At 42.1% G+C, this 25,687-nt stretch overlaps 1 protein-coding gene across 3 annotated transcripts in view; it reads right to left on the reverse strand.

Moving 5' to 3' along the window:
- The window catches only part of LOC104939120 (disks large homolog 1), a 165,218-nt gene that overhangs the window by 99,376 nt on the left and 40,155 nt on the right, over positions 1 to 25,687 (reverse strand). The window lies entirely within an intron of this gene.

The following is a 25,687-nucleotide window of genomic DNA, read 5'->3' on the forward strand; positions in this document are numbered from 1 at the left end:
CCAACAGAGGAAAATTTAGCTTCAGCAGCCCACCTTTGACTAAAGGGCCTCACCTGAGGTACGTAACATATGAGCATCCAGGTGAAATGTTAGGAGGGTATATATTATCAAACCATACAACTACCATGAACAGACCCAACTGACAAATAATCTCCCTCTTAACACTGTCACGTATCTGGTCAGCTGTTGTACTGTACTTATGCTGTTCATTCTAATTAACTGGATATATGTTCATACTCTTTCAATCTATGATCTTTCATGTGATCTAAAATGGTCCACAGTTTTCAGAGTTCCCCTCCAGACACACTCTCTCCTTGATTTCTGTTCCTAGTCCAACCAGCCCTGGGCCAGGAAAAGTCACCTCCACTAATCCTAGTCATGGTCCAACCAGCCCGAGGCCACCTACAATCCCACTGACCCCCAACAAGGTAAGGCATCTGTGCTTGTTTTGTGTTTGTGCCTGGGGAAACCTGCACAAAGTGTCCACAGTTAATAGCAGAGTATACATCCTGACTAAAGGTGGGTGAGCTCAGTTTATGGGTGGCCACCTTGAGACACAGCAAGTTGCAGAAGAAGAACTGACATGATAAAGGATAAGGATTGGAGCTATGACTGAACATTGTGTTTTTAATATAATTGTACACACAATACAGAATGTGAGGTTTTCTATTTGAATTAGCCTGGATGTGTTCATGCTTCCCATTGAATGTATCACCTCTCCCACACGGAAATAGTTTAGAGTCATTGCTTCAACATGTTTTTACAGGTGACAACATGTCTCACCAGTGTACGGAGAGGTGGCTGCAGAACACATTATTAGATGGGCAGATCAGTTATGCAGACTGTCTTACATTTCATTCCATAATAATATGACAAGAGGATTCAGTTCAGTTCAGTAACATTTGATTGTCCAGTAGAGTTCAGAGATGAGCTTGTGCAACTGCTTTGGTCTTGTTGATCCGCTGAAATTGAAACTAAAAGCTTCTGTGTGGTTTGACAGCACTGTATATAGTGTAAGGGCTCAGACTGTACACAATACTGCTTTGATCTGCTGGACCCCTTTCTATCATTGAGTCAACTCACTAAGTGACATGTTTCATGGATGTGAATGAGATATGTGCTGTAAAAGCGCTTTGAGTGGTCAGAGGACTAGGAAGGTTGTTACTAAGGCTGTTAACTTTAAACTAACAAAAACTATAAATGCACAGCTGTAGAAGGAACTGAGACCCAATAATAATGTTACTGTTAATAATAATAGCACAACCATGTGCAGACAGACTTTCTTTTGGCAGCAGTAAGCATCAGGAGAGAACCAACAATGAGTCCAGGGCCAGAGGAGGGTGGAGCTGTACAGAAGTAGAGTAGGACAGGAACAGAAAGAAATGAAACCCTGTGTGGATGTTTTTGTTTTATGCTAGAGAACTTGGTGGGAAACGTTTCCTAATGTGTCTTTGCTCTGCTGGTCTTCTGTGTGTAGTACAGTATACTATAAGTCCAACATCAGTTGTTGTCATGCTCTGCATCTCAGTGAGTGAAATCCCATCTCTGTGTGCAGCTTCAGGGTGCATGTGGAGCTCTACGCCGATGCCCACAGTTAAAGTTGAAAGTAGAGCGACCATTGCTATACAGCTGTTACTGTTTACTCAGTCTAACTCCCATTCCTGCCAAACAGAGACTGACCTGATAAAACAGCAGAGAGTGGAGTGTGTGTGTGTGTGTGCGTGTGTGTAGTACTATATGTATGTGTGTGTGCTTATGTCTGTGTATACATGTCTGTCTGTGTGAGTGTGCATCCATGTGTATATGTTTCTGTGCCTGCCTCTGCATGTTTGTCTATCCAACTTTCTGTGTGCTGAGTGCGTCCTACGTGTGCAGATACATATTCTGAGCCATGCACTTTTTGAGGTCAAAATGTGGCTACCAGCTGCCATAAAATGAAGACTGTAGCTGGAAAACAAGAGGGCGGGTCGAGGTGCACTGGGATAGCTGCCATGTTTCTGAGTTGGCCCCTCTTTTAGCAGAGAAGTCCTTAGGAGCTGCTCTGATAAAAGGACAGGTGGAGATGACACGAGAAAGGGAGGAGAGAAAGATTGAGGGATGAAATAGGAGGATAAGAAGGAGGAGACAGAGACGGACAGACGGCAGAAGGATGTCACCAACAGCAACAAGCGCTGAGTGATGAACGGGAAAGTTGCAGCTGGGAGATGTTTTAGTGAAAGTTTGCCAGTCGGACTGGTGAGGATGGACTGCATCTGTATCCTCACTACCAAGGTGAGACACAGGTAGAGCAGGTTAGACTAGAGCAAAAGAGAAAGGCAGAGAAGACAACAGGACATGAGTGAAAAGGGTTAAACTATGTGGATGTACAGCCTCCAATTTTCTGATAATTTAATTTTTAAGGTTTTGTCATTCATTCATTCATTCATTCCAGACATCCCTTTCATTTTTATGTTAAGATAATTTGTGAATTGGGTGCTAAGTTTTGAATGTGCTCTTTTGGATGAACATGACTTTTATTAGAAACGTGAACCTTAGACCTGCAGTCCTTTTTGGGAGGATTCCCAAATGTAGCTGTCAACTATAAACTCAGTAAATGTAGGGAAACTCTGCACCTGCTCACCATTAGCCATATCAAATTGGTGACTGGTTGCTCATTGCACAGATGGGGCACCATACTTTGTGTCATGAACATGCTATAAGTTGCAGTTACAGGAACAGGGTGTGCTCTACTGGGCTCTAATGGGAATGCCGAGTTGTCGCTCAGAGGTTGGTCTGACAACTTGTGGCACCCTGAGAGACAGGAAACTGGGTTGATAGGACGCACACTTCAAAAGATGAGCTATCTGACTGGCTGGCTTGGGGTGTAGATATCTGACTGATTTACTGGTTGACTGACTGACTGCTGTCAAGGCAGGAGAGAATACGAAATGCTAAAAACAAGGCTGACAAATTTGAACACACATCCTGATCATATGTGCATTGAGACATGCACAGCCCATTTAAAAGCAGCAGAACCAAAGGGAGCGGGGCTAGGCTCCAACCCTCTGCCACCCTGCACAGAACAAGAGGGTAAAGATAATGAATTGATGGAGAATGGAACTGATGTAGTGTCTGTGCTTTTATTTGAACTGAAGTACAAATACTGCTAAGCGTAAAGGCTTGGGTATGCTTGGAACAGACTGGTTTGTGTCACCACACAAGGTGATGGAAAAGTGACAGTTGTTGTGTGAAAGATTGAAAAAGGGAGCTCAAGAGAACAGTTCAGTCCTTCACACTGTCATCTACACACACCTGACCACTGCCTGTGTGACATGGTCTTACTTGTTGGATTGTTGGGTTTATAAAGTTACAGAAATTGACATAGCCCCCACAATTCTGACATTGGAACAGAGGTGTTCACAAGTCATTTTTTACAAGTCAAGTCTCAAGTCTCTCGCCAACACTAAATCAAATTCAGATTTTTTTCTCCAAGCTGCCTTTTATCTGCTGCTTAACACAACACACAGCAGGAAATGTGTGGGGATATTATAAAATATATATACAGTATATAAAATGACCATAGTTAACGCAACTTTGTGTTTTTTAATAATTACTAGCTGAGCCACTAAGTTAGTGGCATTATCTAACGGAGTCGCGGTGGTTTCCTGTCTGAGGTTTCAAAATAAAACCTTTGCTATTGTGCTTCTTCTTATTATTATTATTAACAAACAAATTTGGGCCTTTCAATTACGGGAGAAATGACAAAACGGGAGGGCAGCGGGAGATATAAAGAGTACGTCTAGACCTGCTCTGCATGAAAAGTGTCATGAGATAACTTTTGTTATGATATGGCGCTATATAAATAAAATTGAATTGAATGGAGTGAACAGGTCTATATCGCTTCACATTGGGGCGGCTGTGGCTTGGAGGTAGAGCGGGTCATCCACTAATCAGATGATCGGCGGTTTGATCCCCGCTTCGATCCCCTCCAGATAGATACTGAACCCCAAAATTGCTCGGTTGACAGAAAAAATGAATCGCGATTCTTGGCGAATGCGAGAGAAGTAGGATATGTTCTTTTTCGTCTTTTTTTTAATTAGAAATAGGTTACGTTGTGGCTGCAGCTTCCACTGCCGCGTCTGCCTTTCTGTGTCACACACACACACACACACACACACACACACACACACACACCTACACACATGCGCAGTAGTGGTAATCGTCAGGCCTGACTGTACCGTAAATGACACCATAACACAGATCCTCCAGGAATTCACAATGTTGCGATTTGCAACTTCAACGCAACTTCAGTGAATCTCCGTGAATTCAGGGCGGTGTTTTTTTAACCAATCACCGCAACTTCCACGCAGTCTGCACAGGGGATTAAACTCGGGTCAGGGACAGCCGCACGGTGCGGGAGGATCCCCTCATGGGACCTCTCTCCGGCACTGGCTGGCCCCCGCCGGGCGCATTTCCTCCGAGGTGGGGCGCCGCGACCTGCTCTGCGTTTACAGCGCCCGGACCTCGCCGTTTCCCGGGGCCGTGGACTCTCATTAAAGGGTTAATGAGCTATCATCTTAATTGTTTTTATTTTCAGTTAGCTCATACTTCAAGCTGAAAGGTAATGGTCAGATCAGCTGCTTGCTGGCAGCCCTAATAAGAACACAAACTGTTTGAGAGTTTCTGTAAAGAGAGATTTTTTTCCTACAAATAAAAAGATAATTTTATTTGGTCATAATTTGTCTGTAGCTCATTTTGATTTTTAAAAAATCGTGAAAAAATCGTATTGTGAACAAAAAATCGTGACTCGAATCGAGTCGTGAGTTGAGTGTATTGTTACATCCCTAATGGTTAGCTCCTCAAACTGATGAACAGTTGGCACATTGCATGGCAGCTAATGCCATCAGTGTATGAATGGGTGAATGAGATATGTAGTGTAAAAGAGTTGTGTAAAAGAGTGGTCGGAAGACTAGAAAAAGCTAAGTACCGTCCACATTACATTATATTTAAAGGAAATGCAAAGGCACATTATATATAAAGACTCACTATAGACTATATAAACAAAACCTGGAGATTCTTGTCTTGTCAGATCAGCTGCATACCTTCCACAGTACAGTAAGATTTTGATTTTCACTGTGGACTTATCATCTAGTGTCACTGGACTGCCATGGTGCAAATGCAATCATCAGCTAAATGATGGCTTTGCCATGGCAACACACTGGCTCTCTGGGTTTCATACACTATGCCAGGGCTCATTTCCATGACAACATTATCCAAAATCTCAACCACAAACACAGAGCTGCTTCAACTTCAATTCCAAACCTGCCTGCTGTCCCTAACTGCCTCTGTGCTGTTTAACTAACTGAAACTAGAGAATGTTTGCTAATGGCAACCCCTTGTATGCACACACACAAACACACACACACACACACACACACACACACACACACACACACACAACAAAGACCCAGCTTAAGTTACATGCCTCCCACCCAGATCCCTACCACCCCTCAAGCATAAAGCGAGCACACACACACACAGACACACACACACACGCACACACACACACAGCGTGTGACGTGTGTGTTACCTGGCCGGCATTGATACAGTCGGTGAAGGCACTCCTCCTGGAGAAGAACATAAGGAGCTGCTGCCAGCGAGAGGAGGACGTGGAGGGGGAGGAGGAGGCGGGAGACGAGGTGGAGGGGGAGGATGTGTGGGGAGGTGCCAGCTCCTCAGAGGAGCCCCGCTTGGGTCCCAGCTTCTGTTTGATTCCTAGCCCCGCCCCTTGACCCCCGGACGCCCCACCTACCCTCGCACTGCGGGGGTACAAGGTGTTGTTGCCGAAAATATAGTTCATTGTCTGTGCTGTCTGCTCTTCCCTTAGACAGACAAGGAGTTCATGTTGTAGCGCTTCTCCACTGTTTCATCTCTAGTTTCTCTCCTCTGTTGCTCCGCTCTCTCTTTCTTTCTCTTAAGCTCTGAGTGTTGCTGTCAAATAAACAGTCCAGCACTTCCTTCTGTTCTGTCACTAGTTTCTGCTGAAGATTATGTTGCTATTGATGACATTTCCATCTCCTCTTTATAATTATTATCTTTTTTATCTTCCCATTTCTCTTCTTCAGCTCCCTCGGGAGCCAGAAAGCAGCTGGCAGATGGAGAGATGAGGAGGTCGAGGGAGCTGGAGGACGAGTTGGAGGAGGAGGTAGAAAGTGCAGGGCAGGTAGACAGAGTCCTCTTAGAGTTGGAGTTGGTGTGTCAGGGTCACAGTGTATCCATCTACCCGTCAATCCATCTGTCCATGTGTCTTTGTTGTCCATCCATTTGCCCTTAATCCCATCTTCTTTCTAGCCAGGAGAAATGTCCAGCATCTTCATCTCTGCTAGTCCAAAGTCTCCTCTCTTCAATGCCTTCCTTTCTTTCCTCTCTTCAGAGAGAAGACAGAGTGAGGGGGGAGCGTGGGCCAGGCAACGACAGGATATGAGGATTGATTATTTAAGGGAGTTTACTCTTTCTCTCTGTCTTTCTCCACCCCACCTCTTCCTCCCTCGCTCCCTCCTCCTCTCTAGTCCAAGGAGATGACCAGTTAATCTTCCCCTTTGTCACTGTGTTATCTTCCATTAAATATGGAAGGAAGAAGGGAGGGAGGGATGGGTGGTTGGATGGATGAAAGGAGGGAGGTGGAAAGATGCAGACGAGGAGGAGAGCATCTGAAGTAGGTGGATGGTTGGAAGAATCACTCTGCAACTCTTCTGTTTCTCCTCCCCTCCCTCCTACATCTGTGATGTCGCTCCAAGTCTCACTCTCTCTTGTCGTCTCTCTCACTCAGTACAGTACATTATTCAGTCTCTCTTTCTCTCCCTCTCTTTTTTCAACCTACCCCACACCCACCTTCTCCCTCTCGCTCTGTCTGTCTCTGTCTTTCAGCAAATTGTCTTTTCCAGTCTTTTACTGGAGCTGCAACCCGATGCCTCTCTCTCTCTCTCTAACTGTCAGATATCATTACTAGGACAAGCCACACCCATACATTCCAGCCAGCCAATGACATAACAGAAATACACACACACACTATCACACACGCATGCACACACAATATGCAATGATGCCTGTTGCAGGTCGAGGACAAGATAGAAAATAGTGGAACGTCACAGAAGTAGAAATTGTATGCTAGAAGTGACGAGACAGATAACGAGATAAGTGTTTTTGCATGTGTGTGTGTGTATGTGTGCTGAAGTGCATGTGTGGGAGAGAGAGAGAGAGAGAGAGAGAGAGAGAGAGAGAGAGAGAAGCAAGAATAATATAAGAGAGAGAGACGTTCACCCAGTTTCAACTGGTAACAGCAGTTCACACTGAAGCACAGTACCAACAGGTGCGCTTGTAATGTGTGTGTATGTGTGTGTGAATCAAAGCATGCATCAGTTATTAGGTTTGCTGTTTATACATGCATGCATATGTGTGTGTTTGTGCAGGAGAGAGATGTTCTCCCGAGGCTGTTTCTAGACACTGCAGCACCCAGCTCTCCCACACACTCTCACTAACTCTCTCTTTCATGCACACACATACACATTCACACACACACACACACACACACACACACACACACACACACACACACGCAGTGACATGCATGGAGCACGACTCCAGAATGGAAAACAACAGGCTGTTGCTGGGCACTGACTTGGATAAAAGAAAAGAGAAGACAGGAGAGTGGAGAGAAGGAAGTGCACAAACAGGCTAGCAAGTGTCCTCACAGCATCCCACAAGCATGGCATACAGGCCTAGAGGCTTTAGCATGCATTGAATTAGCTGGCATGTTTGGGCCAAAGGCAAGCGAAGTCATTGAGCAGGCAGGCTGGCAGCTATCCTTTTTAGGGGGGTAGTTACTGGCTCACTAGCACAAATTAAACAGAGCTATCTACAGCAGTATCCCCTCGTGTCTGAGGTGTACAGTTAGCCTACACAGCTATTGTAGCCTCCCGGAGGATTAGCCACAGGTGGAGCAAGAACCCTGTCACAGCATCTTCCTGTGTTTCCTTGGGAACTGTATCTATGGCAACAGCTTTTTTGAGTCCTGAAATACACCTGGTATTGGCTGACTAATGTGTTGTTTTTTCTTAAGATCTGAATAGATGTCAGTAAGATTTTTTTTATATTAACTTAACATGAAGAAATCTGCCTCATATCTGGCAGGAAAACAGAGTGGTGAGAGTGATTTTTTACCACTTAACAGTTTGAATATAAAATAGATGTAAACTGGCCAAGCCGCAACAGGACTACAGAGGCTACAGATAACAACATTAACAGTCCTAATTCATAAAGTTGCTAAGAAACAATACATTTGACCTTATGTCCACAACACGAGAAAGTCAGTCTAGAAGGCCTGGCTTATGTAAAGGAAGCCAACACGCCTGCTGGCTGAAGAAAAACGACTGTGACTGATGGACTTCACTGACTTAACATACCTGAAGCAAATTGTATCTCACTGGGACTGATACTAACACAACATGGCAGTATATTGTTTGTGAAACAAACCATTCAACAATTCACACATTACTATTAATTTAAAACAGCAATGAGATTAAGCAAATAAAGCTACTCTAGTGGCTCTGTGAGGATGTACTGTATAGCAGTTAAATGCTAACATTGATTTAGAAGGCAGATTTGTTTTTAGAGCCAACAGATAGACAATCAGTGTGCTAGTACTTGAATTTGGACTTTTTGAAGGTCTGTATTTTTACTCAGTCTCATCTAAGTCTCACAAAGAGGATTCTGGAATTTAGTTCAAAACCAGACCACATCTGCAGGGATATCACTTATTGCATGTGCATGATTTTTTGTTAACTGTCTGGGAGGAAACATCAGTCAAATCTTCTGGAATAAAGTTTGGATTCCTAAACCACAGAGAGTTCCTCTGCAAAACAGCATCCAACAGAACACACAGTGGTTTGTAAATACTTCAAGGCGATGCTTAATGATGTGACTCAATGTAGCAGCCATGCTCTACCCAAAGAGTTTTCGTGAATATTAGCTGCCTGGGTCGGCTACGGCCTGGTTATGGTTATGACTTGGTCTCAACCCCTCAAAGTCTCGGTCTTGCCTTGGTCTCAATACACTCTGGTCTTGGTCTTGACTTGGTCTTTGTTTAGGTGGTCTTGACTCAAGCACAATGCATATAATCTTCATGTATACATACATGCATCTCAGCTCTAAGAAACATCCTCACAATAACAACACTAACATGATGATGTCCAGTGAAATAACAGTGTCTCAATTCTGTTAATTTAATCCACACTTGCTGTTCTGAGTACATAAGTGCATTCACACTCTCAATTATGGCAATAGGCATGAAAGATGTTGCACTCATCATGGTCAAATAGTTGAGTGTTAAACGCTGGACACCTCGTTCTCAATGAATGCTATTTGGGCTATGAAGCATAAGGGGAGAGGTTATTGTGAAAATGGTGGCTGAGGAAGCTGCTGGAACTGAAGCGGTTGCAGTGAATATTGTAATATACAAATATAAGTTGCATATATGTTTTATATTTATATTTCGGCAGTCAAATGCTGGCGCTAATACTCCGCCTAGTTGCAATTTATCCTCAATTTTAAATAAGAAGCAGTAAAATGTGGCGATGGTGTGCACAAAGGCTATGCTTGAAACACTACCATGAATTAGCACACTATGCCAGGATGAACACCGTATTACATATGTGTACTAACTGAAGTATCTGAAGTGAGACACAGCATGAGTGTAACATGGTCAGTGTGTAAGTATGCTGACATTTGTTAATTAGCACAAAACACAAAGTTCACCTGCAGTTGTTGGGAGCATCATTAGTTCTGCAGGTGTTTGGTCATAAACCAAAGTACCCGAACATCTCAAATTCTTGAGATTTTCCAATCCGGTTTTAAAAGATTGCAGTGCACAGAATCAGCGCTTTTAAGAGTTTTTAATGATATCTTTTTAGCTACTGACTCTGGTCACTGTGTTGTCCTGATACTTTTATATTTAACTGCAACATTTGATACAGTCGACCATGGGCGGACTGTGACAAAAAATCGGCCCTGGCATTTTGGACCAGAGCAGCCCACAACATCACCCCCCCGTTACAGAGCTGCGCACCCCAGTGCGCATGTCCATTTCCGGTTACCACTGGAGGTAAACTGAAACTCAAGCTCGACATGAGCGAACCTGAATAAAAGTGCTTTGACTCCGCGGCTCAGCTCCGTGCGGCTCCGCTCAGTCATGTTCGTGCTGGGATGTAAACATTGTAACGTCAGTTAAGTTAAAGTTACAGTAACTGCGCGCTTCTTCTCTGGCTCAGTACAGCCCGCCACTACACAGACATATAAACAGTAGACGACGCATCGGCCGCTGCTGCCTCTTGGATGGGTCACCCGCTGCACTCAGTGTAATCTGTCTGCAGGCGCAATGAAGTGTCAGCGCAAACTGATTTTCACAGGATTATTTTCTGCAAACGTCATACATGTAGGCATGATACCGGACACATGATTCGGCGTATTTTAATATTCATAGTAGGCTTAACAGTTATAGAATATTCTGGTATGTGATGGTAAATGGACTGTACTTACATTCTAGTCTTCCGACCACTCAAAGCGCTCTACACTACATATCTCATTCACCCCATTCACACACATTCATACACTGATGGCATTGGCTACCATGCAAGGTGCCAACTGCTCATCAGTTTAAGGATCTAACCATTCATACACATTCACACACTGATGGCACAGCCTTCGGGAGCAATTTGGGGTTCAGTGTCTTGCCCAAGGACACTTCGACATGCAGACCGCAGGAGCCGGGGATCGAACCGCCGATCATCTGATTAGTGGACGACCCGCTCTGCCTGTGAGCCACAGCCGTGATACATGTTAACACAATTTCCCTACGGGGATTAATAAAGTACTTCTGACGTTATGTATGACAGGTATTTTGCAAAAGACACAGGATATATAAGCTACTGCAGCTGCTACTTTTTGCTAAATGATTCGTGGAGAGAAACTGTGTTTCCGGTATGTGTTCATTATAAAAAATAACTGCAGATTCTCTTTGAAAAACATCATTCACAGAACAGCTTCCATTAGCTTGGGATATCAGGAAAAGCACCTTCAAATGAAATTATGGACAACCCCTAGATAAAACATTGTTTGACTCTCATTGAATAACTACATTGTTTTTGAAGACTTTATCCAGTTTTGTTTATTTCATGTAGGTGCAACAAACCCACACAGAAGAAAGGAGACAAGGTGGGTACTTCTTTCATTTAGAAATTCAAATTGCAGGTCAGATTAATTATTAATGTTTAAGTAATACATTTTTTCTGAAGGAGTTTTTCATAGTAACTGCCATCTGTTTTAATACATGGAAACATTATTTAAATAATATTAATCAGTTCATCATTTAATCTTGCTTAGATATGAAGGACATGAGAATACACATGGCTGTTAAAAATGATGTGAATGTTAAAATTGTACTATTTAATTCATTTTCCCTCTCCATATAGCCTACCTTAGGTGGTGTCTCTGGCAGTGAAGTTGTTGGCAGTTCAATGCATGCAAAGTTTGAGCCAACTCTGAGCTTCCCAAGACAGCATTCCAGAGTTGTGGTTTCTTCTATGTGATTTTGTGCAGACACTTTAATACTCAAAGTGAACACACTATAACTGTGAGTCTTAGCATCCTACCTGAATTTATTTGTGTTATTTTACTTTGAATGCAGGATTCGGACACTACAGATGACTTCACCGAGGTGCCTGTTGGGGTTCTTAGTGTCATGACTTAGGACATGCCACCAGAGATTAACAGCATTGCAATCATCCTTGAAGGAAACATTGTCATGGATGAGATTCCAACAACCTGTCAAGCACTTTGTCTTCTGTTCGGCTTAATATATGGACTCCACCTGGATTACCCAAAAGGTATGAAGAACACATTTCAGTTCATCCAGAGGATATTGTTGAACCTCGGACAAAAAAAGCTCAGCCCAAAACTGAAAACACTGAAAAATGCTCTTTTGAGCTAGATGTTGTGGCTCGGGATAGCTATACTGGTTGTGTACATAAGTGTGGTATGTGTGTGAGAATGAGTGTGAGTTTGATGGGGCTGAACAGTTAACAAAATATTTATTGAATACTTCATGCATTTATTTTTACTGTATTGAATATTATGTTTTACTTGCATCTTTTTTTTTTATGTTTTGATAATGAAACTGTGACAGCCTGTTTTGTGGAGCTGCAGAGGTCTCCATATTCTTTTCTGAAGAAATAAGAAAAGTTTGATGTTTGATACACAACACAGTGATAATCCCTCTTACAAAAAATATAATTGTCACAATATCTGTCAAAAGAATGGCAGTGTTTTGTTTTTGTTTGTTTTTTTGATTCAGCCTCATTTAATTCCATACTTATGTGGTTCAGTTTTATGGGCGTTATGTTACTGATACCTCATAATTGCAGAAAGGGAGGAGGTACTTGGGGAGCCCACAGTATAAAAAAGGTTAATGGTGACCAAAAGTAAACCTACGTATCTATTGAGATACCTGCTTGTTGTATTTGTTTGCTGTTTTTTGCATTTACGATTTGAAAGCATAAAAAAAGTTTAAAGGCAGCAGAAGACAATCTTATGCATACAGTATGTGATGTTTAGTGTTAAAATGTAGTGTTCCTCAGTGTTGTCACGATACTTTGGTATTTGGTACCGGTACCAAAATGTATTTCAATACTTTTTCAAATAAAAAGAGAACAAAGAACGGTTGAAAAAAAACAAACTATCCCTTTAATTTAGCTGCTTTAAGGATGTATGTACAAGTACACTTCTATGTAATAATACAGTTTTATTATCATGTTTTATTCAGGTTTTAAACTTTTACAGACTAAATGTTGCCAAGTCTGTTTGTTGTTAAGTCTGTTGCTGTGAGACATTTAGGAAAGTGTCCATTGTGAATCAACAGCCTTCTGTTAGCTGACATCCAGACCAATCATTACACCTCACTCACACTCATTCTCACTCTTAAGTCTCACTCATTCTGTCATACATCACATACTGATTTTCACTCATACTGACATACGCTTTCTGTCTCACTCACTCGCACACATGCACGCTCTTACACTCACAAACACATAATATTGAAGAAATAATTTGGAGAAAGTCTAAGTCATAATTTAGGAGGAATCTGAACCAATCAGCATACTACAAGGAACTAACTGGTTAGCATAATGTATTCCCCGTTTCTCTCCCCTGCATTGAGTGGCCTGGTTTTCTGTTAAGAGAAGGGTTTGGACTAAGGCTCAACAATTAATCGCAGTATCAAAGTAACAAAAATCGCTAGATGGCCAAGTACTATTATTCAGATTACAGTACATCTATTTTTTTGATAAAGGTCAAATTAGGTAAACCCCATTCTAAAAACTAAGTATATATGGTACTAAAGAGATGGTCTTACCTTTTTGTTTATCTATCACCTGCAAATTGTTCAGTCAAACTTGACCTTTGATGGTCTCTGTCTAGAGAAGTTTCAGAATAAACAGCATGTTGATTGTTGTTGTTGTTTACAAATACTGAAATAAAATATTTTCATAATGCCATTTTGTGAATTCTTATTTTAAAGTTAGCTAAACTAAGGTATGTTAAGTGCATTTATTTAACTTTTAAGTACTGCCCACTTAATGTGACTTATTTTTATTGAGTTCCTGTCAACTTTATTGAAGTGGATTACACTAAGATACCTCAAGTGAAGTGTAATACAAATTTTAAGTGATGCCCACTTGTTTTGACAGAATATATTAAGTTAATATGACTCAAAGTTTTTGAGTCATATTAACTTAATATATTCAGTTTGAACATATTAACAGCTTGATTTGAATTACACTATACTGAGATACATTAAGCTCTCACAACTTCAAAAAAAGTACAGCTCACTTAAATATAATAATTTCCCACTACTTCACACAATTAAGTTTGTTTACTTTTCCCAAGGTAATCGGTTTCCTAAATTTCTTTAAGTAAACTTAACTTGTTAGAATTTACAGTGTAGACAGGTCTCCTCTTGGTCTCATTTTAAAACCCTTCTAAAAACCCACCTCTTCTCATTGGCTTTTAACACCATGTAGAGTGTTGATTTTATGTGTATACATGCATATTTATATTTACTTATTTATTTATTTTTATTGTATTTATTTTATCTTGTGCGGGTAGTGCTTTTTACTTATTTTATTTTATTGTTTTTATCTTTCTATTGTACTCTCATGTTTTTATTGTGTTTCTATTGTTTATTTATTGTGTTTTATCTTGTTGTGCAGCACTTTGGAAACCCTGTGTTGCTAAAAATCGTGCTATATAAATAAAGTGGATTGGATTGGATGAAATTGATACTGCAAGGTGAAAGAAAACTCTCTAAAACAACTATGCAGTGTGAAAACTATACAGTGGCAGAACACAGCACTAACGCAACCTGAGCGTCTTGCAGCGACCACAGTCAGCAAGGACAGAGCAATACATCAATCATGTTGCCCACAGTGTGAATGCAAAGTACAAAGTATTACAACTGGGCCATATCATTAGCATCTGTCAGTCACCCTCCACAGTGAGTGTGTCTGCAGCTAGCCACCATAACAAAACGTACAATACACAGACATGTCAGCTGACACAGCAACAATTCACTGACACACTGGCCACATCGCGACCAAACCTGCCTTCATAAACCGATCTCTCTTTCACTTTTTCTTTCTCTCTGTCTCTCTCTCTCTCCAGTCAAATGTCAGCCAGTGAATGCCAGCTCTATTAATATTTCAGGACCAATTAAATAAAAGCACACATCATACATGTTTAATGTCCGACTGCTGGGAGAGCCAACTTTGCCCCTCCCATCCTCTACAGGTAGGCTCGATCGGCTAGTGACAGACAGACAGACACACACACATAGCCTAGCATACAAATGCTGTATTTGCCTTTTTTTCTTTTAAATGATTTGCTCCTAGGGTGTTGTTTAGCTCAGTTGGTAGAGCAGCCGCCCCATGTGTGAAGACTCAGTCCTTGCTGCAGAAGCCCAGGGTTTGAATCCGACCTGTGGCTCTTTCCCATATGTCATTCCCCATCTCTCTCTCTCCCCACATTTCCTGTCATAAAAATAATCTTAAAAAAAAAAAAAGATTTGCTCCTGGTCCCATCTGGGCTCTGGTCCCACCACATACTGACCCATAACTGTTTCTGGGTCACAGCCCAACAAACTGTAGACAGCATGACCCTGTTGGCACAGTAACCTAGTAACAATGCAGTTATATATGTTTGGGCATAATATGGACTTCACATTTCATTGCTACTGATCTTAGCAGTGACTGTATGTAAAAACTGCTAAAGATGTAATAGTTTATAACTGACACATATTTGATGACCAACCTTCACATGATGTGCTTTTGTTGCCCTGTCACTCTGTGTTAACTTACTATCAATAAAACAATACAATTGTAATAACTATCAGCTTTGTACCACAAAGTGATGCTTGTGCACCTGGCAAGTGTCAGTGAAGCACTGTAAAGCAGACGCCATGTCAGTCTATACTGCGGTCTCATCCAGTGGTTCCTAGTCATTTTGGCACCTCACCAGCTGTTCCATTAGATCTCCTTCAGATTCTGGTAAGGACCATTTTGAAGAACTATATCAGGCTCCCCTGGTAAATACTGGGGATACAGAGAAATAGACATAAATCACTGCTGAGCAAGCAAAGCACCAGCTCAAGCAAAAGGAGAATCCCAAAAGGCCAGGACAAAGATTAAACCTCTCACATCGTGTTTGGGGGTGTGCTGGGTGTATTTCCTGGCTATAAAGTGCAGGTTATTCCGCTCATCGTTTACCTCTTCAGCCACAATTTTACTGTTTTTAATTCAATTCAATTCAATTCAATTCAATTCAAGAGTTTATTGTCATTGTCCACAGGCCAACGAAATTGTGTGTGAAGCACAACACAGAGCAGTAGTTAGATGCCAGTGCCCCCCTCTCCAGTTCCCCTTAAAGTGCAAAGTGAGTTCTACAAGTCCACTAGGGATGCACCGAAAATTCGGCCACCGAAAATTTTCGGCCGAAAATGGCCCTAAAGTGCATTTCGGTGAAGTGGCCGAATAGTAAGGCCGAATAGTGGCCTGACACAATTGATGCAATGAAACAACGTGCGCGGTGATCTGGCCAGGGTTACTGATTCTTTTCTCATTCACACACAATGAACCCAAGATGCAGGATATAGGAAAAACACAGGCAAGAAATACATCATACACTGCTCTTTAGCAGAGCTATATACTTCTCTCTGCATTACAGCGTCTCACACATACGAGGCGTGTTCAATGACCGTCGGAATTACTATGATGTGTTCATGAACGTGGGAAAAATAGAAATTCACAGGAAATATAATCAAACTAAATGGTATTTCTTTCAAGAACAAATTAACAGTGATTAAAACAACATGGGCTTTCTAACAGTATAAATAAAATAATAATTATACTAACTGGAAATTCTACTGGAATATTTGAAGGATATTAAATAAACATTTACTTTCTTTGAATAAAACATGTCTACAAATTTATTCTAGGCTATTTATGCAATAGTAAAAAAATAGTGAAAAATTTAACAACCACATTTCATATTCGGTTTCGGTATTCGGCCAACCATTTAATTTTATTTCGGTTTCGGACGAAAGTTTTCATTTCGGTGCATCCCTAAAGTCCACTGTACTCTACCTGCTTAGCATCAAACAGCACACAGTCACAGTTAGTGACTAGCTGGTGAACAAGGTGGAGCATTTTGCAGCTGAAGAGCCATATATTTTCCTCAGAAGCTGATGGAGATCAAAATAGCTAAAAGGAGAGTGAATAATGGAATTAATGCAGCAGGTGGCCAGAAACACAACTCTGAAATCTAATACTGCTCTGTATCTGTTCAATGTATAAATAGAAAAATACCACAGCTAACTATATCAAATAAAAAGATGGTAATGTGAAAGTGATGAAAATATTAGATTTAACCCTGTGAAATTCAATTTTCTCCAAAGAGAACGGGAACAACACAAACAATACCCATAAAATGTCTTAACTGCTATTAGTATCAACATATTTCAATATTTGTTTCATTTAAAGCGGAACACTTTTCTAATACAATACTCTACCACTGCAGTTGAGTATTGTAATACAAATTGGGACATTTTCAATAGCTACATATTTGGCACTGCTTTAGAGGGAGGTTGATTGTCTTTCAGTTCAGATGGGAGCCCCTACAAAGTAAATATTCCTGATTCAGTTACCTTGAACCGAAGCTACTCAGTTCTGTTTTATTAAAGAATAAAAGTAAGGTTCAAGACTGTCATGTTGAGCCACATCTCGCTCTAAAGGTGTACAAAATAATCCAAAGAGAACTGTTGAAAATAGGAATTTGTTGTATAGCAGCTGCTTTGATTTCCTCTTTCTGCTGTGAGCCCCGTGGCTTTCCTCTTTGACATTACAGTAAGTGCAGTGTAAGTCTTACTGACTCCCAATTTCTATTACTGTATCAGCAGGAGGGAAAAGAGATTCATTTGGGAGGAGTGATTTGGCTGTCTGACAGCTTGATTAACTACTAGCAACAAATCTGCTCTCTGTCTCTGAGTCTGAGGCTTGCTATAAAACAATTTGATGTATTCAGTTCAGTCACAACTTGATTTGTGCAGGCAGCACACACCATAGACATATGTATAGATAGACGCCTCATTGAGCAGGTTGGTCCGTTGCTGCGTTATGTTAACCCGTCCGCCATATTGGATGTGGCAGATCTGCCCCGTAAACTAATAAAAGGAAATGGACTGAACTTCATAAAGTGCCTTTCTATAAAGTGCTTTAAGTTATTGCCTCTTATACACCCATTCACATACACACTAATATATCTGGGAAACAAATAAGGACCAAAAACAACATATGTAACTTTTAAAGTGATGATTATAAATGTTTACTCCTTATGTAAGCACCAAACCAACGTATGTATTTTTCTAATGCTGAGTGTTTACAGCTACTAATGTGTGTAGCACTGTTACTGTGATGATAAATATTGAAATATTTATATTTAACATTTAATCTGTGTCTATAATAACCAGATCCTGAAATGTAGATGTGACATGAGGGTTTCTGAATAAAGAGCACTAATGTTTACATTTAACTGATTTTGATTAATCATACATACATACATATATATATAATTATAGATATATAATTATATTTATATATATATTATATATTATATATATATATTATAATATATATATATTATATATGAAGAGGACAATTGCCAGGGGTAGAAGCTTTTCCCGTGGCGCGAGGTTTTGGTCCTGATAGACACGCAGCCTTCTGCCAGAGGGGAGCAGCTGGCAGCAGAGGTGTCCAGAGTGGGAGTTGTCGGCCACAATCTTTCTTCACTCGCCTCACGGGCCTCAAGGTGTGCAGTCCTCAAGGGACGGCAGGTGGTGCACCTATCACCTTCTCAGCAGCTCGGATTGATACGCTGTAGTCTGCACTTGTCCTTGGCAGTGGCAGCAAACCAGACGGTGATGGAGGAGGTGAGGATGGACTCAATACGCAGTGTGAATTGCACCATCATTGTCTTTGGCAGGTTGAATTTTTTCAGCTGCCGCAGGAAGTACATCCTCTGCTGTGCCTTCTTGATGAGTGAGCTGATGTTCAGCTCCCACTTGAGGTCCTGGGGAGGATGGTGCCCAGGAAGCGAAGGACTCCACCCTGTTGACCTGGGAGTCACACAGGGTGATGGGGGGGAGTGGGGCTGGATCCTTCCTGAAGTCAACACCATCTCCACTGTCTTTAGACGTTTAGCTCCACGGTTGTTCTGGCCACACCAGGTCACCAGTTGTCCACTTCCCACCTGTAGTCAGACTCATCCCCACCAGAGATGAGCCCAATAAGGGGTGGTGTCGTCTGCAAAATTCAGGAGTTTGACAGATGGGGACTGGAGGTGCAGCTGTTGGTGTATAGGGAAGAAGGCAGAGGGGAAAGGAGCCGCCTTGAGGAGATCGGTGCTGATGGACCGGGAGTCAGAGACTTGCGTTCCCATCTTGACGCGCTGCTTCCTGTCCGACAGGAAGTCTGTGATCCACCTGCAGGTGGGGTCAGGCACGTTCAGCTGGGAGAGCTTGTCTTGAGCAGGGCCGGGATGATGGTGTTGAAGGCAGAGCTGAAGTCCACAAACAAGATCCTGGCGTAGGAGTTTGGGGGTCCAGATGCTGGAGGTGAAGTGGAGGGCCATGTTAACTGCGTCGTCCACAGACCTGTTGGCTCTGTAGGCGAACTGCAAGGGGTCCAGGAGGGGGTCCGTGATGTCTTTGAGGTGTGACAGCACCAGACGCTCAAAGGACTTCATTACCACAGATGTCAGGGCGATGGGTCTGTAGTCGTTCAGCCCTGATGGTCTGGGCTTCTTGGGCACGGGGATGATGGTGGAGGATTTGAGGCAGGCTGGCACGTGGCATGTCATCAGGGAGGTGTTGAAGATTGGGGTGAACACCGGAGACAGCTGGTCAGCGCAGTGCTTCAGCGTGGCATAGGAGACAGCGTCCGGCCCAGCTGCTTTGCGGGGGTTCTGTCTCTTGAACACTTTGTTGACCTCCCTTTCCTGCGGAGAGAGTCAGCATCGTTGGTGTTATGGTTGATGTGGTGGGGGAGGTGAGTGGGACTACGGTGGCATGAGGGTGTTACAAACTTTCCAATTGCTTTTTCAAATCTGCAATAGAACTTGTTCAGGTCATCGGCCAGCGGGGGTCGTTGGTGGAGGGGGGGCTCTGGGCTTGTAGCTGGTGATTTGCCTGAGCCCCCTCCAGACAGACGCAGAGTCGTTAGCAGAGAATTGGTCTTTCAGTTTCTCTGAGTACAGTCGTTTAGCATCCCTCACTGCCCTGCTAAAACAACTTTTTTGACTCCTTGATTTGAATTTGATTTGTCCCCACTCCTCTACGCCTCCTCCTTCTTTGACCTCAGACTTCGGAGTTTAGTTGTAAACCAGGGTTTGTCGTTGTTATAGCTCACCCTGGTACGTGTTGGTATGCAGGCGTCCTCACAGAAGCTGATGTACGACGTCACAGCCTCTGTGAGCTATGGAGCTATTTTTGTCTCAAAAATAACCGTAAACGCACAGAGAGTGATCTACAAATGTTCCTTGATTTGCACACGTGTTTTGCTATCCACAATACAAATTCTAATTCGTAACTTGTATTTTGGTTTTTACATATACGTGTATTTGTAGAATATATTTCCTATTTGTAAAAACAAAAAAGCCATTTGTGAAACTGAAAATTCTGTTTGTGAAGCGTGATTCTGCATTTGTGGATCACCATTCACACACACGCTTCTCTATCACACACACGCATCTCTTTCCTCAGTTAAGCTTTTTTGAGACATTCCTGCCGAGATCCGCAAAGATCCACAAACAAATATTCGGGATTCACAAATGGCCGCCCTCCTCACCACTAGGTGGCAGCGTTGTTCTATGTTGTTCTATGTGTACATTGAACGTTATATTTATTCAGCTTTCTGGCCGTAAAAACAACAAGATATATCTGGCATTGTCTGAGGACATTTCTAGCGAGAAATGTGCATTTTACTCTCTAAATCTATGTTGAATGAAAGCAAATTGTGTTTTATTAGTCCTCTAGCGATAATTTATCGTCATGGTTACCATAGTGTAGCAGCTAAATGCTTTCCGGAGCATGGATCTATTACATCCATGTTCTGAGTCTAAATCCTTGAGGCCGATCGACCGTGATGAGTTCTGTATTTACCTGCTACACTATGCAGCCTAACCCTGTTACATCCAGAACATGGACGGAGGAGTCTGCCGCCGTTGTTATGGTAACCATGATGATAAATTATCACTAGAAGACAAATAAAACACAGTTTGCTTTCATTCAGCATAGATTTAGAAAGTAAAACATTTACACTAAAACATTTCTCGCTAGAAATGTCCTCAGACAATGCCAGATATATCTTGAAATGTTGTTTTTACGGCCAGAAAGCTGAATAAATATAACGTTCAATGTACACAGAGAACAACACTGCCACCTAGCGGTGAGGAGGGCGGCCATTTGTGAATCCCGAATATTTGTTTGTGGATCTGTGTGGATCTCGGCAGGAATGTCTCAAAAATGCGTAACTGAGGAAAGAGATGCAGATTGCAGAATCACGCTTCACAAACAGAATTTTCAGTTTCACAAATGGCTTTTTTGTTTTTACAAATGTGAAATTATTTTACAAATACACGTATATTTCTAAAAACCAAAATACAAGTTATAAATTAGAAATTTGTATTTGTGGATAGCAAAACACGTGTGCAAATCAAGGAACATTTGTAGATCACTCTCTGTGCGTATACGGTTATTTTTGAGACAAAAATAGCTCCATAGTGAGCTCATCCAGGCTGTTTGTAGCAGTAGCAAACACTTCCCAGTCAGTGCAGTCCAAGTTTGCCCTGAGATCCTCCACAGCCTCACTGGTCCACTGTTTGGATGTCCTCACTGCAGGTTTACAGAGTTTTAGCTTCTGCCTGTATGCAGGAATCAGGTGGATCATGGCATGGTCAGAGTGTCCCAGTGCTGCACGAGGGACAGCATGGTAGGCTTTGCTGGCTGAGGTGTAGCAGTGGTCCAGTGTATTACCTTCTCTGGTGGGGCAGTTAATGAATTGTCTGTATTTGAGGAGTTCCTGGCTGAGATTTCCTTTGTTGAAGTCCCCGAGGATGATAACTAGGGAATCGGGGTGAGTTCGCTCCACTTTCATGATCTGGTCTGCGAGCGCGCGCTGGGCTTCTTTAACCAGGGGGCCGGGCGGCAGGTATGCACCGACCAGAATGAAGGACGCGAATTCGCGTGGTGAGTAGAAGGGTTTACAGTTTATGAAAAATGATTCCAGGTCGGGGGAACAATGTCTTATAATCACCGACACATCCACACACCAGCCGCGGTTGATATAAAAACAAATACCTCCTCCCTTCTTTTTCCCGGAGAGGGCTGTGTCACTGTCCGCTCTGAGCAGCTGGAAGCCGGCTAAGTCGAGCACAGAGTCCGCGATCTTGTCACACAGCCAGGTCTCGGTAAAGCACAACGCCGAGGAAAAAAGGAAGTCTCTGTTTTTCGCCATGGTTAGCTGGAGTTCGTTCATTTTGTTGCACAGCGAGTGCACGTTAGAGAGGAAAAGACTTGGCAGCGTGGGCCGGTTACCTCGTTTTCTGAGGCGGACGAGCGACCCGGCACGTTTCCCCCTCTTGCGCCTTCGGTGACGTTTCAGAGCGTAAACAATACCAAGGGTAGCGTTGATCAGTATGTCGCCGCGTTCTGCCTCTGGGAGCAGAAAAGTGGGGATCAGTCTGGCAGGAGTTGTTCCTTTCATGTCCAGGACTTCTTCTCTTGTTAGAGAAATCCTTAAATCTTGGCAGAAGACAGAGTTTACGAACAAAACAAAACAAACGAGGGCGCTCGATCCCACCGAGGCGGCCATGTACGGCGCCATCTGGTGACGCTTGGTCTTCCTTTCCTGGGGCGGTCCTGATGTGAGCCAGTTTAGTTGCAGTGCTTGATGGTTTTTGCGACTGCGCTTGGGGACACATTCAAAGTGTTAGCAATTTTGCGGACTGACTGGCCTTCAGTTCTTAAAGTAATGATAGACTGTCGTTTCTCTTTACTTAGATGATTGGTTCTTGCCATAATATGAATTCTAACAGTTGTCAAATAGAGCTGTCAGCTGTGTACCAACCTGACTTCTGCACAACACACCTGATGGTCTTAACCCCATTAAGAAGGCAAGATATTCCACAAATTAACCCTGACAAGGCATACCTATGAAGTGAAGACCATTTCAGGTGACTACATCATGAAGCTCATCGCGAGAATGCCAAGCAGTAATCAAAGCAAAGGGTGGCTATTTTGAGTAATCTAAAATATAAAACATTGAGTAATTTCACACTTTTTTGTTCACTACACAATTTCATATGTGTTCATTCATAGCTTTGATGTTTTCAGTGAGAATCAGCAATGTAAATAGTCATGAAAAAAATAAAGAAAAACCATGAAATGAGAAGGTGTGTCTAAACTTTTGACTGGTAGTGTATATACATACACATACACATATACACATATGTATTAGGGGTTGTACAGACTAGTCGACTAGTCGACTTCACTACGCCACAATGACGTTTAGAGCTTGACGTCGACTAGTCGAGAGAGGGCTGGCTCAATTCGTGGCAGTGGCAGCTAGTAGTGGCATTTCCGGTGCCAGCTGCCACCGGAGCTGGTGGAACAGCTGATCCCAGTACTGCAGCCCTTAGGTAAACGTTACCTGGCTGTCCCAGCGACAAGCACGCCAAGCGAGAGGATTTTTTCACTCGCTGGTAATACCATCACGCGACAGCGGGCGAGCCTTCACCCAGCGCACGTAGATGCGCTCGTGTTCCTGCACGCAAACCAGGACCGAAAAACGAAAACTGTGACTAAGCAGGACTGTGACGATGACTAGGCTTGCAGGTGTTGTGTTGTTTTCCTCCCAAATTGTTTTGTTCAGTATTTTGTATATGTGTGTGTGTGTGTGTGTGTGTGTGTGTGTGTATGTATGTTAGGGCTGTGCAATTAATCGAATTTTGATCACGATTTCGATTTTGTTGTCAAACGATCTCAAAAATCATATAATCGTGTTTAAACGATTTATTTTCCACTTTTCATTACACAATTTCTGAGAGACGCGCATGCGCAATACATTCCATTTCACGCGGCCAGTGCCACAACCAGCAAGACGTCAACGCAAACTCAGTCATCGATCACAGACACATTGTTTAATGCGACTCCTTATCCGATAAGTTCGGAGAGGCACAAGACTTTAGGCTACGTTTACACATAGCCGGGTATGTTGAGAAACAAATATTTCCCTCCCTCTGCTTTCCAAAATAACATCGTGCACATAGCATCGTTTTCAAAAAAGTTTTCATTTACATCAACCCGCATAAATACGCCATGGAGCGCCATCATAACTACGCCAAGCCTATGGGCGGCTTGCTTCCATGATCATCGTCATAGCGAAAGGTAAACACTGGTCGCACTTTTAGCGCATCAGCTGCCTAAAACTTATATGAGGTGAATTCACCGTTTGCGTGTAAAAGATACAAACGAAGGGAAATGTCTCCGTTTTTTAAAATACCCGTGTACGTGTAAACGGGGCCTACCAGCTGCCACTGGATATTTCTTAGCTAAAGATATGCAACCCATTAATACAGTCGCGAGTGAGGATTTCAAGAAGATGCTTATTCCTTATTGATGCTTATGCTTATGATTAAATTTATTTAGTTCTATAACTATAGAGCATTTGCAGAGCAGCTGGATCCATAGTTTATTTAGGATACATTTATGTTTTTCTATGCCTTATTTAATGTTCCATAAAGTATATTTATTTTATTGATTTAATGCTTTATACATTGCAAAACAGCTGTAAAGTACATATTCGTAGCCAAAATGTATTTCCAATTTGAATATTTTGCATAAAGAATCAATAACAAAGTGTTTTTTGAGAGAGAGAGAAATGCTGAATATGTGTGTGTGTGTGTGTGTGTGTGTGTGTGTGTGTGTGTGTTATATATATATAAAATATATATAAAAATATATACAATTTTAAACAGATTATAAAAGAAAATACAGCAAATATAAACAGTATAAATACGACAAATATAAAAAGATATTCACAGTGTAGATATAGCAGTATAAACAGTGTGAATATATCAAAAAGACACACAGAGGGGGGTGCACATTGATGAACATATATCCACGGGGGGCATTGATGAACATACATATCTATACAGCTATAACTGCAGTCTGTGTGTGTGTTTCCAAGTTAAAAACCTTGGAAAAGAATACTCTTGCACAGCTTTTTCCGTGTGCTGCCACTCTGCAACTTAAGGGTTGCGCTCTACTTTGCCACTATATATGTCTATGGCACACACAGCATGGCATGGTTATTCCTCTGTCTCTACTGCCCCCTGCAGCTTACAACCCACATCTACACCTAAACAAATACAATCAAATGAGGGTGAAGAGTCTCAATTCTTCTGGTTAACATAAGCAAGATCCCAAAATAAATTATTTTTGGGGGACAGGGGGAATCATCACATCCATGTTGGACCATGTGTACAGAGCAAAAAGACACAAACTGTGACATCAGCAATCACAGCATCAGCATGCTCTGTGTCAACACGGTCCAAAGAACCAAAACCAGAAAATGCACAAGTGTTTTGGTTCTGGCTTCAGAAGATGAGTGCTGTGCAGGAAGTTATTCATGTTTATTTATTTACCTCAAAGCAAAGATGCAGCACGCTGTAAAACGGCTCGCTTAAAGAAGCAGCATGTAGCATTTACCATGCCATTTGCCATTTCAAAAGGCACCATAATTAGCAAATCATTGTAAAATGAATTATGCCACAAGGTATAATTAGCATAAACTTGCAGATTGAACTTGCAGAACACTGTTTCTCTAAATGAAACCATGAAGCTTCTTTAAAAGGACATTACATGTCTCCCTTCCCTCCCCTCGAGTTGTGTCTCCTTCTAAGAATATAAAAATGTTTTGCTCCCATCCTTTGCACCATCTGCCACTGAGACCTCTGGCACTTCAACTGTCCTATTAAGGTTGCCTGCCTTATT

This window comes from Larimichthys crocea, chromosome XVII, assembly GCF_000972845.2.
Source record: "Larimichthys crocea isolate SSNF chromosome XVII, L_crocea_2.0, whole genome shotgun sequence".
NCBI lineage: Eukaryota > Metazoa > Chordata > Actinopteri > Sciaenidae > Larimichthys > Larimichthys crocea.